Source organism: Cygnus atratus, chromosome 23, assembly GCF_013377495.2.
Source record: "Cygnus atratus isolate AKBS03 ecotype Queensland, Australia chromosome 23, CAtr_DNAZoo_HiC_assembly, whole genome shotgun sequence".
Lineage (NCBI taxonomy): Eukaryota > Metazoa > Chordata > Aves > Anseriformes > Anatidae > Cygnus > Cygnus atratus.
The window spans coordinates 4,307,441-4,320,759 of record NC_066384.1 but is presented as its reverse complement, the minus strand read 5'-3'; the positions used below and the strand labels follow the sequence as shown (position 1 = coordinate 4,320,759).

The 13,319-nt window shown below is 67.6% G+C and overlaps 1 protein-coding gene across 1 annotated transcript in view; it reads left to right on the top strand.

Moving 5' to 3' along the window:
* The first annotated feature begins 6,994 nt into the window (after positions 1–6,994).
* Positions 6,995–13,319, top strand: part of AHDC1 (AT-hook DNA binding motif containing 1) — a 48,770-nt gene continuing 42,445 nt past the window's right edge. Inside the window, exon 1 of the mRNA XM_035562310.2 lies at positions 6,995–7,000. The gene's annotated coding sequence lies outside the window, so the exon portion shown is untranslated. The remainder of the gene's footprint in view (positions 7,001–13,319) is intronic.

Here is a 13,319-nt window from a genome sequence, read left to right as displayed (position 1 = left end):
GGGACTGTCCCCTCCTGCTGTCCCCTACCCCTTGGGGCTTTGTGCTAACGAGGCAGACAGCCCCGGCTTCGTTAGCGGGGGGGCCTGGGCAGTGTTTGGGGGGGGGGGGAGCAGCTTTTGCTCAAAGGCAGAGAAGGGGGAAGGGGGGGGGATCCCATGCATGAGGCTGGGGAGGAAGGGGTTAATTCCCCCTGCAGCCTGGCCTCCCCAGCAGGGCCCAGCTGTGGCCGCTACTGAATTCCCCAGCACTGGGGGGGGGGGGGCAGCAGGTGGGGAAAGGGGGCAGGGGCTCAGGGACACCGTGCACCCCTCGTCCAGCTCCGTCTCCTGGGCAGGCAGCGGGGCAGGGCTGGATGAGGCCACCCCGTGCCCCATCCCATGCCTCATCCCATGCCCCATCCCATGCCCCATCCCATCCCATGCCCTATGTCATATCCCATCCCATCCCATCCCATCCCATCCCATCCCCTGCCCCAGCCCGTGCCCCATCCCCTGGGGGACCGTCTGGTGCCCAGCAGGGAGCAGAGCGGCGCTGGCACACCCCAGGTCACCAAATTGCAGCCGCTGGCACCCACGGGCGCACGGGATCTCGGGGCCGCCTGCACCCCGTGGGCATTGCGGCGGCTCCGTCCCCCCCCGGCTGCTGCCTGCATGGTGCACGTGCAGGGCACGCGTGTTCACACGTCCTCTGCGTGCACACGCAACACGGAGGTGGTGGTGCACGTGCATACACATGGCACAGCCCTGCCCGAGCTCCGTGCACACCCCTGCGTGCACGTGTGGGTGTGCACAGCCAGCTACTTGGGGTGCACGTGCATCCCAAAAGCCATGTGCAAGGAGCAAGTCCCTCACCCTAACGGGTGTCCCTTGTCCCCATGGGGACACCTGTGTTGTCCCCCCTTTGCCCCCCACACCACCCTCCAGCCAGGGGGGAGCACCCTGGCTCACCCCTTGCTCGCCAAGCCCTGCAGAGCCCCAGAACCTCAGGGAAATGCCGCCCCCCCCCCCCCCCTTCCAGCACGTTTTGGGCACCCAGGGGGAGGAGAAGGGGGCTGGAAGCGGCAGTGCTGGGAGGAGAGGGGATGGCCACCGCGATGGGGACCGATGGCTGTGCCCACAGATGTCACCTCTGTCCTGGGTGGGAAGCACTGCCAGCACAAAGGGCTGGGGGGGCACGGTGCTGAGCCCCAGCCCCAGCCCCATGGGCTGAGCCCATGGCAGGGTGACCCCGGGGGCAGCAGCGGGCAGGATCAGCCCCCGCTCTGCCGGGCTGCCACGGCGGCAATTTCCTCCTCCAGCATGAAATTCACTTAAAAAGAAATAAAAATGCAAATCCGGGGCCTGGTGCGGAGGGGCAGGCTGGTGGCTGGTGCGGGCATCCTGGCTGCTGCCTCCCTGCAGCATGGGCCGGATCCTGACCACCCCATGGGATGCGATGTCACCCCCGTGTCCCCAGCCCAGGACCCCCGTCCCCAGCTGTGCCGGTGGCAGGATCGGTGCGGGTGCCCCCTGCTCTGCCCCAGGGCTGGCTCCGGGTGTTTGCTCCATGCCGTGCCCCCGGGGGGACCCTGCAGGGATCTCTCCCCGCGGTCACGCCGCAGCGGTGCCCTGCCCGGCCTGGCAGCAGGCTTTGGGCAGCAAAAAGCCCGGGGACGAGGCCAAGCTGGGGCTCAGCCACCTCCCTGCTGCAGCCTCCTGCACGCCCCTGGTCCTGTCCCCTTCATCCGTCCCCAGCTTTCCCCTCTGCTGTCACGAGGCTTTAAGGGACGGGCAGCGGGGCTCGAGGCCGTGGGGGCCTGCTGAAGGCGCTGTGGGGGGGGGGGGCCTGTTGTGTCCGTCTGTCCTCCCCCCCCCGGGTGCCTCGAGGTGGGGGCGAAGGGGTTAAAGGGCGCAGCTTCGCCCAGCGTGCCTGCAGGCTGGGCAGGGGAGGGGGGCATTGATTTTATGTTAATGCCGGGCTCCATCGACCTGGGGAGCGGCATGGAGGGACAGCCACCGCAGGGCACGGCCACCAGCCCCTGGGGGGCCGGGGAGGGTAGAGAGCAGCATCCAGACCCGGGGGGGGGGAGCTCTGGGCTGGCCCCTTCCCCTCCCCGCTGCCCAGGTCCCTGCAGCATCCCAGGTAGCGCCGCAGAGCCGAGCTGTGGCTGCAGCAGCTTCTGGAGAGGAAAGAAAACAGCTCAGCATCACCTCCCCTCCCCGCGCACGCACCCCGGGGCATCAGACCCCCCTCCCAATGCACTCCCAGGACCCCCCCAACACCTCCAGGACCCCGCATACACCTCCGGGACCCCCCATCCCCATGGTGCCCAGGCCCATCTCTCCTGCTCCAGCCCTGCTGCCGCAGATCCTGGCCGTGCCGCCCCGCTTGGCCGCGCTCCCCGCTCGGGGGGTGCTGGAGCGGGGGTGCCCGCGCGGTGCCAAGCGCGGTGGGCGCAGGTGTGAGACCGCTGCAGATGGCCGGCGCTGCAGACCCTGGCAGGAGGGAGCTGCGGCGCTGCCACCACCGCCACCAGCACCCCCCGGGGGGGGCCCCCACTGCCACCAAACACCGCGGCTCCGTCGCCACCGGCGAGGTCCCATCCCCACCCGGCACAGCCCCGGGGACCCCGCGTCTGTCCCCGTCCCCTTCGACCCAAGCTCCCCAGGGGCTGGCGGAGCCCGCCTCGCTCCCGGTCCTTCCATCGTCCCCACGGTGGCGATGGCCAGACAACAGTGGAAGGTGGCCAAGAATGCAATTTTAGGCTTGGCCAGCCTCGTGACTGCTGGCCCAGGCCCGCGGGGACCGTGCCCAGAGGGGAAACTGAGGCACGGGGGGATTTATCTGCGGTCACACGGCGGCTCGGCACCGCTCGCTGGGAGGGGACACATTTTTCCATGGAAAAAGCAGCCGAGGGTTGGGAACGGCCACGCAGCGGCCACGGCAACATCTGTGACTGCAGCTGGGGAGCGAGGCAGGCTGTGCACGGCTGCTCGCCCGGTGCAGGCGCTACCCGACGGCACGGCCCCTCTGCCCCCACCTCTCCCCATCGCCTCGGCCCCACAGACACAGGACCCTGCTGCTGGCGGGGGTTTGGGGCCGTGGGGTTTTAGGAGCGAGGCGAAGAGTGGCAGCCATGGAGGTGTCGCAGCCGCAGCGATGCTCTGCTGGGACCTGGTGCTGCCGAGTGGCACTGAGATGTTTGCTTTTCGGCAAAATCCTAAATCCAGGATGGGTCTGCTGCCTGGGGAACGCCCTGCTCCAGGGCTTCGGAGTCACGGGGGCAAGGTCTCTTCTGCTGCAGTTACTGGGGTAAAATCAGGACGGCCCCAACATCGGCAGTGGGGCAGGAAGCCCCCAGCCCCAATTGGGGTCGGGGGATGCTGCTCTCCACCCCAAAGGCAGCTCCCACATCCAGCACCCCGCCTTGCCATCCCCTCCTGGCGCCCACCCACCACGCACCCCGCTCCCCCCGCTGTCTCCCAGCCCCCCCAGCCCCCAGATCCCACCCGGTGGTGGCTTTGGGGGGGGTCCCAGCTGCTGTCCCTAACAAGCAAAGCCACCACAAGCTCTCGGGGGACAAACGCAGCATGGGGACAAGGCGGTGGGGTCACCCGGTGACCCCATAATCTCAAGGAGGGTGGCGAGCAGAGCCTTCAAACCCCTCCCTGGCTTTGGGTAGCGGTGGGTGGGCACGGGGGGGGGGGGGGGGGGGGGTCTCAATCCGGTGCGGCCACCCCTGTGGCACGGCGACACGGGGCTGGGACCCGGGGACAGCGGTGGCCCCGGCTCGGCAAAGCAGCCGCTAGATGGTAGCGTAGGTCCGCGCCAACGCTGCTGACACAGCACTTGGCTGCGAGAGGGACAGGGGGCCCGGGTGACCCGGGTGGCCCTGGGGACCCGTTTTGGCCACCCCCCTCCCCGCCCCGTGGCACCGGGGAGCTGGCCACGCGTGGGGCCGGGGCACGGGTGGCGTGGGCACCGCGCCCCCGCCCCGACGCCCCCTGGCACCGCTGCCCGCCCGCAGCTCTGGGGGCTCGGGGTGACGGGGGACCCCTCTCCAAAAATCCCCCCCCACGAGCATCCTGCCCCAAAGCAGCCCTGCGGCCAGCTGGGGACCACCGGGGACCACCAGCTGGACTCGAGTTGGGGACAAACCCACGCCTGGGGGCAAGCAGGGTCACCCAGCTCGATGTGGGGGTGCTGGGCACCCATGGGAGCCCGGCAGAGCCCCGGTGGGTGCCTCTCTGCAGGGACCCCATTGCGAAGCACCTCGCTTTGCTCCTTCTCGCCCGCTCCCAGCCCTGGCGAGGGCTCCATGCCAGACGGATATATATATTTTATGATAACTATAGAGATGCACTTCAAACCTGACAAAGGACTTTGACAGTTTTAAGCATCTCTTTGATTAATACATGACCTTTTAATGCTTCGGATTAAATTAATAAATCTTTTACATTCCAACCCATTCTGCTTGCAATGTAATGTTTTCTGCACGACCTCCTTCTCTCCCCGCACACGCAAGGCGTCCCTCTGTCCTGCTGTCCCACGGCACACGCACACACAGGGCAGGTACATCAAGATACAGCCTTGCAATATTCATACGGTGCAAAGCCCCGCGAGGCGAGCGGGGAGGGATCCTCCTCGGTTTTGAACCATCCCTAAAAATAGCAAGAAAATTCAAAGCTGACATTCAGGGCGAGGGGACGAGGAAGCCTGCAAAGTTGCTCACTCAGCCACCAGCAATTGCAGCGATCCTGTCTGCGTGTGCAGATTCCTCTGCTGACCGGGCTGGAGCGCCGGGCCTCCTCTCCGCACGGTTTCCAGGAGCTGGGAGCGATGCAGACGGGTCCCCGTCCTCACCCCCATCCCAAATCCGAGCCTGCCAGGGTGAGCAGAGCCCGCGGATGGAGCCGCTGGCATTTCGGATACGAAGCGTGGCGATGAGTCCATGCTGGAAGGCAGCTCTCGATCCAACCCCAGTTGAACCAGTTTGTCCCAGTCTGGTGGCGGAGCTGGGGAGCCCAGCCCGTATCCTGAGCGCGGATTCACTCCCTGGCGCCTGTTGATCCCAGACCACGCATCAAAACCCAACGTGCAGCGCGCCGGTGAGGCAGAGGGCTGCTGTAAAGCCAGGTGCTGTGCGTCTCCCTGCACCCATGTGTTATTTCATCGATGACTCACGTGTTACTAGCAGCCAAGCGATATTCCCAATTCCCTGGCGTTAACCCTTCACTCATCACTCACAAAACCACGATGTCACAACAAACATCAGTGGGATTATCTGCGTTAATTATATTGTATCTACCGGCTCTGGGAACATTAACATTGGCGGAGCCTTGGAGGGAAGGCGCTGAGGATGCTCGAGGAGCCACAAGGAGGGAGGTCACGGGGGCGTGATGGCAGCTGGGGGACATCTCCCCGCTCTGCCACCACCGTCCTGGGTGGCTTTGGTCACCACCTGCCCCCCTGGTGTCCCCTCCGTGCCAAGGGGGACGTGGCCAAGAGGGGATCCCTGCACAGCACCGTGCCCTAGGGATGGAGGAGCGGGGTGTTAGCAAACAGCGGGGAAGTTTCCAGTGCCGCCAGGCCCTAGCCACGGCTAACTTTAAAAAAAATAAATAAATTAAGTGGGAAAAAAAAAAAAAAGAAGAAGAAGAAAGGCTAATTAGGTGGCTTCAAGGGGGTGTGTCACGGGGTAAAATTCGGACCGAGGATTGGGGCGGGGAGGGGGGGGGGTTCGTGCCCCCCAAACCCCGCATCCTAACGGGGAGCGCAGTGCGGGTGCAACCCGGGAGAGGGCAGCAATGCCCCGTGCATCCCACTTCGGGGAGGGGGGGCAACCCGGGGGGGGGGGGGGGCAAAACACCCTCCGGGTGTTTTGCCCCCCCCCCCGGGTTGCCCCCCCCCCCAAAAAAAAATTTAAGCCCCCTCCCCAAGCAGAGCGCGGAGATGCGCGCCCCTTTGCGCCCCTCCCCGCTCGGCAGCGACGGGGAGGAGAAAAGCGGGGAGAGGAGAAGGGGCGGGGGGGGGGGGGGCGGAAAGGAAGGAGGGAAGAGAAACGAGAAGGCGGGGGGGTGGGGGGGGGGGAGAGAAGGAAGGACTACAAGGCCCGGCATGCCCCGGCGGTGCTCCACGGCTCCCCGGGGTGCCGGATGCTGGCCGTGCCGCTGACAGCGGAGGCGAAGCGGAGCCGCGGTCCCCGCCGCGCACGGAGAGGGCAGGGCGCGCCGCGCCGCCGGCTCCGCTCCCCCCTTTCCCAGCCCCCACAAAGCCGGGAGCGGCAGAAGGCAAGAGCGAGGGAGGAGGAGGAGGAGGTGGAGGAGGAGGAGGAGGAGGAGGAGGAGGAGGAGGAAGGGGGGAGGCAGCAGCAAGCCAGGGCTCTGCTGCGCTGTGTCTTTCTTTGCTTTCCGCAGGCGGCTGAGCGGCGGAGGCGCAGAGGGGAGGTCGGTTCCCCTCCGCCTCCCGCTCCGCTGCCTTTTGTGTGTGTGCGAGGCGAAGGGGTGTGGGGGGGTGTGGGGGGGTGTGGGGGGGGGGGGGGCGGTGGGGGGGGGGGTGTGGGGGGGGAAGAGAGAAAAAAAAATTAAAAAAAAAAAAAAGAGAGGGAGAGGAGGGAGAAAAAAGAAGCGGAGGGGGGGAAAAAAAAAAAAAGAGGAGGAAAAAAAATAAGAGGAGGATAGGAAAAAAAAAAAAAAGCCGAGCGGCAGAGGGGAGAGAGGAAAAAACAGGGCAAAAAAAAAAAAAATCAAATAGGGGTGGGGGGGCTGGGGGGGAAGAGGGGAAAGGAGGAAAGGCGAGAGGAAAAGAGCAGGCAGGGGACGGAGGAGGGGCGGGCTGGCAGGAGCGGAGTTGCCTGGGGAGAATGTGAGCAGGAGGCGCTGGAAATGCTCTCGTTGAAGGTGGCGAGCGGTGCCGAGGGCTCCGGGACTCCCGCGGGCGGCCAGGACGCAGCCCCGGCGGACGGCAGGAGCCTCCCCAAGCGGGCGGGCTCCGGGGGGCTCGGAGCGCAGCAGCCGGCGGGTGAGTACCGGGGTGTCGTGTGTCCCCCCCCCCCCCCCCCACCCCCGTCGCCTTTGTGTGGGGCTGGGACCCGGGGGGGGGTCGTGGCTGGAGGCGGGGGGGGGGGGGGTCGTGGGTGGGGAGGCGGAGGGCCGAGGGGGGGAGAAAGGGAGGGAGAGAGGGAAAGGGGGTGTCGTTGGGGGCACCCAGCTTGTTGGTAGAGAGGGTGGAGGGGGAGGGAGGCGCGCCCCCCCCCCCCCCGTGTGTGTGTGTCCCCCGCTGTCCCCTCCGCCGAAGTTGCGCGGCGAGTTGGTGCCAAATTGCAGGAGTTTAATGGCACTTGGGGAGGGGAGAGGGGGGCGAGGGGAGAGGGGGGAGACGAGGGGGGCATCCTGGCGATCGCCCCCTCCTCCCCCCCCCCCCCCCCCCAAAAAAATCCCCCGCCGTGCCCCATTTGCACGAGTTCAGCCGCCTCCCCCGGCCGGCCCCCCCCCCCGGCTCCCCCCGGGCTGCGAGCGCTGAGTGACAGCTGTCAGAGCCGGCTCCGTCCGCTAGAAGGCGGAACGGAACATGTCAACAAAATTTGGGGTTATCCTCGCAGCCCTGGGGGGCGTGAGGAGCTCTCCCCCCCCCCCCCCCCCCCCCACAACCAACCCCCTGACCCCCAGGGCAGAGCCTGACCCCCCCCGCAGCCCGGCCGGGTGCGCGGGGAGCCGGCGGCGGGGGGCACCGGGGAGGGGGCGCTGGCCCCAACTCGTGCTCTCCGCGGCGCCTTCCCCTTGCGCAGGGCTCGGCGGGTGCCTGTGGCTTCTGCTGCCGTCCCCCCCCCCCCCCCGCCACCCCAAAACGTGGTTGGCCATCGGATCCTTCCACGCACCCCCCCACACCCCCCCCCCCCGGCAGCCTGTTTCCGAGCCCCCCGCTTCTTTGGCACGCGCACGGCACCGGGGACCGCGGGGACCCCGGGGGGGAGCTGCGGCCACCCCGCGGGGGTCACGCCAACGGCGGCCTCGAAAAGCCCCGGGGAGGGAGGCCTGGGGGCAGGTGGAGGCGGCCGGGTCCCCGCTTGTTTACTTGCCGTGGGAGGAACTGGCCCCGGCCGCGACCAGGTGGCCTTGTGCACGAAGCCACTTGGCCGGCTGCTGCGAGAGCAGCGACCAAAAGCCGCGGTCTGAGCTCATTGTGTGCTGCTGCGAGCCCCCGGCGCGCCGGGGAGTCACTCCAGATTTATCCTGGCGTGACAGAGAGCAGAAGCGAGCCCCGAGGGCGCGGGCACGCATCCTGCCCGACGCTTTGCAGCCGGGAACCCGAGCGGGGGGCTTTTTGGGGGGCACGCGGCCGAAGCGGGGGCCCCGCGGCCCCCAAGGCTTTCCAAACCACCACCCCCCCCCCCCCCAGGTGTCCCCTTACACTGGCTCTCCTGCTGGTCTCAGGAATTTGCAGAGGAGGGTGGTGGTGGTGCTGGTGGTGCTGGTGGTGGGGAGGGGAGGAAGGAGGGAGGGAGGGAAGGGGGGGCTGAGCGGGGGGGTGGGGGGGGGGCTGGAGAAGGGATGGCGCGGCGCCAAATTCCGCTCTGCCATGTCTCTGTAACCTGAATAGGCCAACTCCATCCCTGGTGCGAGTCCCCCGTGGCTCCGCCGCGCTCCAATGCAGTTAGGCGCGAGGAGGTGGCTTTCGCCCGGCCGCTCTCGCGTCCCCCCCAGCCCCACAATTTGCCCCCCAGCACCACCACCACCACCACCACCACCACCACCAGCTCCCCGTACCGAACCGGAGCCCGGCTCCTTCCCTCCGCCACCGAAACCGCCGCGTGCATGCCGGCACCGGGCCGGGAGGAGCCGGAGGCGGCCGGGGGGGAGAGGCGAGGGGCTGGCACCGCGGCGGGGCCGGGGGAGCCAAGGACGCGCGGGGAACGGGCGGCCGGCGGGGGAGAAGCGATGGAAGCCCGTGGAAGGTTATAGGGAGCCCGGGGGGGGCCCGGCGCTGCCCTGGCCTCCTTAGAGGAGGCAGCAGAGACCCGGGGCAGGCTATTTCTGCTGAGATCCCGAGGAAAGCTCTGGGAGAATTGTGGGCTTCTATAAATAGTGTGTGTCAGCCGAGTGGAAACAGGGCCTTGAAATGCTCCTGCTATTCTCCCGAGTGCTTGGAACCAGCTCTTGGTAAACAGGGCAGCGCTGGGGAGGGCTGTTTCCTACTTCCGGGCTCGCGACGGGAGCGTTTTGGGGGGAGCAGGAGGGACGGGGCCGGGGGGGGGTCACTTGGCGACAGAGCGGGGCCCCCCCCGCGGGGCCGGCTGCCTGATGCTGGGCTGTGGTGGGGCCGCCCGGATGCGGGGTGGCCACCGGCTTGCGCTGAGACCCCCCCCGTCCCCTCCCCAGCGCGGCGAATTTCGGGGTTGGGATGCGCCGGTCAGCCCGCTCGCGGTCCTCGGGGGTGTCGGTGCTGGGTTGGGCTCGGTTCTCTGGGGGATGCTCTGCAAAGCCCCCCCAAATGGACGGGGTGGTTCTGCGGGCTCCGTCTCGGGAGGGGTGAGATGCAGCCCCGGCTTAAATCGCGGGGTCGCGGCGTGCTCTGTGTCCCTCTGCTCCCCACTGCTTGTCCGTCGAGGCTGGCGTTGGTCCTGCTGCTCCGGGGTTAGCGGGGCGATGCGCCGAGCGATGTCCTGGTCCCGTGCGGGGGTCTGGGGGCGTGAGCGTTCGGTGGCCGTTGCACCCCTCTGCTGGGGACCCCCTCCCTCGGTGGGTGGCCTTTGCGTGCAGAAGGGACCTGGGGACATTTGCCCAGGATGTTTGCCCAGCTCTGGGAGCACCCCAATGGTCCCAGCACGGCGTGGGGCGCCGCGGTACGTGCGGGGCTCCCCCACGTGCAGGGCTTTGCTCCCGCCGCTCTCATCCCGGGGCATTGCGCGAGGATCCGGCCATGTGGTGCGTCGCACCGGGTGCACGCTGCCTGGCCATGTGTGCCGGCGTTCCCTCGTGCTGCAAAAGGTAGCTCGAAAGCCGCGCTGTTATTATTTTCCTTCCAAAACACCGTAGCAGAGACACAAACAGGGCGCCTCTGAGGTGCCCACTGTGAGTTCGTACCGCGGTGCACGGCGAGCTCCGCGCTGCAAGGGGCCTGACGCGCTCCGGGGGTGGTTGGGTGCCACGCAGCCCAGTTTCACCCAGTTTCACCCAGTTCCACCGCCCGGTTTCGGGGTCCGTCCCCGTGGGCTGGGTGACCCGGGCGAGGGCTGGCGCGCGCCCGCGCGGTGCCGGCGCAGCGAAGCACGCAGCGCCGCGTGGGTGGGAAGGGGCGAGCGCGAGTCCGTTTTGCTCTCTGCCTTTTCTTTTTTTTTTTTTTTTTCCTCTTTTCTTCTTTTTTTTTTTTTTTTTTTTTTTTATTTCCCTCTCTGTGGGTTGAGCGTTGGGGCGACAGACAGGGAAAGTCTGAGCAATGGTCTCCGCGCTGGTGCTGTCTTCAATCAGCGCGTCCCAGAATCCCTCGCTCTGGGCCTTCTAGGCACAAGGGCTTACAGCGAAAATCGGCAGCTGCAGCTGCGAGTGAAAGCACAAGAGCCCGGCTGGGTCTTTGGCATCGGCAGGAGAGCAAAAAAAAGCTGGGGGAGGCGGGGAAGAGAAGGGCGGGGGGGGGGGGAAGAGCGATGTGCCCTGTGGTTTTTTTTTTATTTATTTTTTTATTTTTTTTATTTCCAGCCCTGCCACCGAGGGTTGTGTTTCAGAGCGACGCTTCCCGGGCGCGGGAGGGGGGCGCGCGGCGATGCCTCCGGGGAGCTCATTAAATCCGCCGGCCCCCCCTTTTTCCCCGTGCGCCTCGCCGGCCGGGATGCGGCAGGGAAGGAGGGAGGGACGTGCCGGGTGGAACCGGCTGCCCGGTGGGGACAGTTACTGGCCCAGGCAGGAACGCTGCCCCGGGGGCTCACCTGTCGGAGCACGTAGGACGGGTGCGTGCCAGCGGGGCCGTGACAAAGGCAGGCGCAGCGCCGGGGACTCCCTCCGTGCCGGGGCAAAGCCCCCGGGGACGCCGAGGCAGTGGGGATTCGGGGGGCTGGCGGGGGGCTCGGGCGATGCAGGGAAAGGGGGGGGCAGCAGGCGTGAGCGGGAGGGGTCGGCACATGTGCGGGCAGCGTGCGGCGATGGGGCTGGCGCGCGGATGGCGGCGGCGAAGGTGGGCGCCAGATGGGTGCTGGCAGGGGACGCGGTGCCATGGGGGCACCCGGGCGTGGGGACCCCCTTCCCCGGCCAAAAACCAACCCGGCGCAGGCGTGAGGGCCGGCACGGCCTCGCCTGGCGCGACGCGGGGGAGATGAGGGAGAGGCGAAACGTGGTGTCGGTCCTGGCAGAGGGAGAGCAGAGCGGTTCTGGCACCCGCCAGCCCCAACCTCTGCCCTTCCCGCGGCGAAACGAGCTCCAGGCGGCGGGAGCAGCATCCCTTCCCCGCGCCGCCGCCCCCGGGGCCCCGAGCCCTGCGCACGCTCCTCGCCTCCTGCTGACTTCAGCGCATCGGCTTGGGCTCGGCGCCTGTAAATTCCTCGCAAAACCTGGGCCTAAAATATCTGGAGGAGGACGGAGGAGCGCCTTGGGCGAGGGAGATGAGATCTTCAGCTGCGGGAGAGAGGGAGGCTGCTCCGCTGCAGGCGGCGGGGCCGCGCCGGGCTCCTCCAGCTGCCGGCCCCCGGGGAATTCGCCAGGAATAAATCTCGCCCCGGCAAACTTGGTGGCTCGGCTCGGGACAGAAGCGCCCGAGGAGCGAGGGGCACCCGGGGCGGTGGCACAGGAGCGGGCTGGGGCTCGGTGGCTGAGGAGGGACAATAAATGCTGAGAGGGAGGCGCTAGGCGGGAGCTGTGTGAGAACCAGTTTGCGAGGTCCAGATTGGCAGCAGATCCTGAACCAGGAGGAGCTGAGCATCCATACGGCCCCTGCCGAGATCAGACGAGACGACAGCGACTCGGTTTGGGGGAAGAAATTGGAGGCGGGGGAAGCTTTTTTGCTGAAATGAAATTTGAACCCCAAAGTGGGAGGGAAGTGGAGGTGGGGGGCACGGCTCTCTCCACATGGTTATTACTGCTGTTTTCCACCCAGCTGAAAGGAGAATGTAGCTTAATATGGACCCGCGGGGAGGAGAAGCGCTCGGGAACGGGGATTTGTCAGGAGGGAGCTGGGAAACAGCGAGCGAGACGTAGAGGTGAGCGCGGCCAGCGGCGTGCCCAGGGAGGTGCTGGCAGCCCGGCGGCCAGGAGAGGCCGGAGCCGGGCTGCAACAAGGCGCTATTGTTCTCGGCGAGCGGGGGGCCACCCGCGGCCCCCCCAGACCCGCCGCCTTCGCCACGCAGCTGGAGGAGCCGGCGCGGATGCGGGGAGGCTGGAAGGTCGCAGGGAGAGGTTTTCCCGGTAGCTTCGTGGCCTGGCCGGGACCGGTGGGTGCCGGCGGGACGTGGGGTGCCAGGGGGTGCCGGTGGGATGGAGGCGCAGGGGCTTGGCGGGGAAAGCAGGAGGGGAAGAACCGCAGGTGAGCAGGGAAAGGGGTGAGCCACGGGGATGGGAGCGGGGCGAAATGGGGCGCTTCAGCCCTGCGGGGAGCCCCCAGCCCTGGTGCTGTCGCTTTCTCCGGTGCGGTGCCGTGCTGCGTGGCCCCCTGGCCCTCGCCATGCGCCGGGGCTGCCGTCGGCGTCTCGCTGCTCGCACGGAGCTGTGGGGTGCTGGCATCGGCTGCCGCGTTGCTGCAACCACGGGCTCTGCCCTGGGCCACGCGGGTGCTCGGGGACTCCCCAGGGTGCTGCGAGTGAGTGAGCACAGGGGATTGGCGAGAGGAGGAGGAGGAGGAGGAGGAGGCGTGTGGCTGGGGGGCCGTGGCCAGGCTGGGGGAGGTGAGGGCTGGGCAGCTCTGCACAGCTGGGTTCAGCTTATCCCAGCCCTCCTTGGGATCCCTGGGGCCGGGGGCAGCCCAGGGCCTGCCGTGCCCACCCCCAGCCAAGCTGGGAAGGAGAGACCCCCCCCTTATCCCCCGGGGCTGGCGTTTGCTCCCCATCCCCCCCTGTTCCCAGGTTGGCTCCCCTCTGCTGCTTCAAACGCGGAGATGCCCCGAAGGCAGCAGAGGCACCTCAGCAAGTGCACACGAAATATTTGAGCACGCATGGGTGGCTTTGGGTTTGCTGTGGCTCTCGCCCTTCCGCGGCCCTGACGCTGCTGCTGCTGGTGGCGTGCGCTTCTCGGGAGCCCCCAGATTGGGGGCACCCATGGGTGCTTCTCGTCTCATCCAAGACAGGGTGTAAGGTTTGCTCGGCGGCTCTTGCTCGGAATTCTTGCGGCTGCCCCAACGGGACCAGCGTGGCACTGCCGTG